This window comes from Osmerus eperlanus, chromosome 24, assembly GCF_963692335.1.
Source record: "Osmerus eperlanus chromosome 24, fOsmEpe2.1, whole genome shotgun sequence".
Taxonomy (NCBI): Eukaryota; Metazoa; Chordata; class Actinopteri; order Osmeriformes; family Osmeridae; genus Osmerus; species Osmerus eperlanus.
Window position 1 is genome coordinate 1,204,364 of NC_085041.1, and position 2,500 is coordinate 1,206,863.

Genomic DNA, 2,500 nt, shown 5'->3' on the forward strand with positions numbered 1-2,500 from the left:
GAACCATGACCTCGTACCCAGGGTGACCTCACACACTCCCACACACACACAACGAGGCAACCCTCCCTCGCTGCTCACACACACACACACACACACAATCTGCCACCGATTACATCCTATAATAGTCAACAAAGAAGCTTAGAGATCGCTTCTTTCTGCAGACCAGAAAACAACATATCCAGTTCATATTATTGTGGCATATCTATATCTATATTATGCGTATATCTCTGTATCTCCCAAAGGCATCAGCAGCCGCACCCTAACTCATACTGTGTGATCCTACACAAACGTATATAATGAGTACACATATAGTTAGTTACCCCTCCCCCCACCGCCTGCCCCACCCCCTCCCCCCACCGCCTGCCCCACCCCCTCCCCCCACCGCCTGCCCCACCCCCTCCCCCCACCTCTGATGTTGAGTATTAGAGCAGACAATTCTGGGTCAGACTGTGAGAAGGAAAACTGCATCACAACATGCTGCAACAGCACTGCAACAGCACATCAGTGCAGACATGAGGTCAGACTAGAGTCAGAGATCCTGCCTCAGAGGTGAGGTCAGAGTAGAGTCAGAGAGGCTGCCTCAGAGGTGAGGTCAGACTACAGTCAGACCTGCTGCCTCAGAGGTGAGGTCAGAGTAGAGTCAGAGAGGCTGCCTCAGAGGTGAGGTCAGACTACAGTCAGACCTGCTGCCTCAGAGGTGAGGTCAGAGTAGAGTCAGAGAGGCTGCCTCAGAGGTGAGGTCAGAGTAGAGTCAGAGATGCTGCCTCTGAGAGATCGTAGGAGGAGCAGAGAGTCTTAGCTGCATCTGTGGGATTTACACAGCTTAGCTCAGAGTTTACTAGACAGATAGATGTGAAGGATTTACACAGCTTACAGTTTACTAGACAGCTGTGTCTGAGGGCTCTCCTTCTACCTGCTCAGAGCCTGTGAGACTGTTCTGGTCTGACCCTGGCCTGGCCCTGGCCCTGCCCTGGTCCGGCCCTGGCCCCAAGCTCACACACACACCCACACACACACACACACACCCACACACCCACACACACACACCCACACCCCCCCCCCCCACACACACACACACACCCACACACACACCCACACACACAGCAGGTCCATAACATCTCAACACGTCAGCAGACACACACCAAACGTGTTGCTTAACATATTTCTGTTATTGTGACATCACCCTTTCCCTTTCTTTCTTTTATGTTGTTTCTTAATCTCTCTCTCTCTCTCCTGCCTGGTCGTCGGTCAGCCAACGCTGGACCTGGTCGCGAGTCTCCCGGTCCTGTCCTACATCTATAAAGTTGAATAATGGATTTTGGTGTTTTAAAAACCCATCGACACTGTATGACTATGTTTAGCCTGTGTTCTGCTCCTCTCTCCCACCAACCGTCTCTGGAGGAGGGGATCCCTCTCTGAATTGCTCCTCCCAAGGTTTCTTCCATTTTTTTTTCTCCTGTTGAGAGTTTTTTGGGAGTTTTTCCTTGTCTTCCTTGAGGGTTTAGGTTGGTTGAGGGGCAGTTCTATGGGCATATGTGAAGCCCTCTGTGACATGCTTGCGTGTAAAAAGGGCTATACAAATAAATTTGATTTGATTTGACTCTCTCTCTCTCTCTCTCTCTCTCTCTCTCTCTCTCTCTCTCTCTCTCTCTCTCTCTCTCTCTCTCTCTCTCTCTCTCACACACACACACAGCCAAAACACGCCCGTCACACCAGGCCACAGAAGGCACACCTGTTAACAGAGCTCAGTGTTCACAGCAGGAGGGTTGGGGCCTGGGGCATCAGCTTTGATCTGGGCTGGGGGGTGGGAATCTTGGGGGGAGGGGGGCTGGGGGTGGGGCCGTGACCCCAGGATGGAATGTCTGTGTCAGGAGGGAACAAGGAGGATCACCATCCCTCACTACCAGAGGAGAGGAGGAGGAGTAGGGAGGAAGAGGAGGAGTAGGGGAGGAAGAGGAGGAGTAGGGGAGGAAGAGGAGGAGTAGAGGGAGGAGGGAGAGGAGGAGGAGTAGGGGAGGAAGAGGAGGAGTAGGGGAGGAAGAGGAGGAGTAGAGGGAGGAGGGAGAGGAGGAGGAGTAGGGGAGGAAGAGGAGGAGTAGGGGAGGAAGAGGAGGAGTAGAGGGAGGAGGGAGAGGAGGAGGAGTAGGGGAGGAAGAGGAGAGTAGGGGAGGAAGAGGAGGAGTAGAGGGAGGAGGGAGAGGAGGAGGAGTAGGGGAGGAAGAGGAGGAGTAGAGGGAGGGAGAGGAGGAGTAGAGGGAGGAGGGAGAGGAGGAGGAGTAGGGGAGGAAGAGGAGGAGTAGAGGGAGGGAGAGGAGGAGTAGGGAAGGAAGAGGAGGAGTAGAGGGAGGAAGAGGAGGAGTAGGGGAGGAAGAGGAGGAGTAGAGGGAGGGAGAGGAGGAGTAGGGGAGGAAGAGGCGGAGTAGAGGAGGAAGAGGAGGAGTAGAGGGAGGGAGAGGAGGAGTAAGGGAGGAAGAGGAGGAGTAGAGGGAGGAAGAGGAGG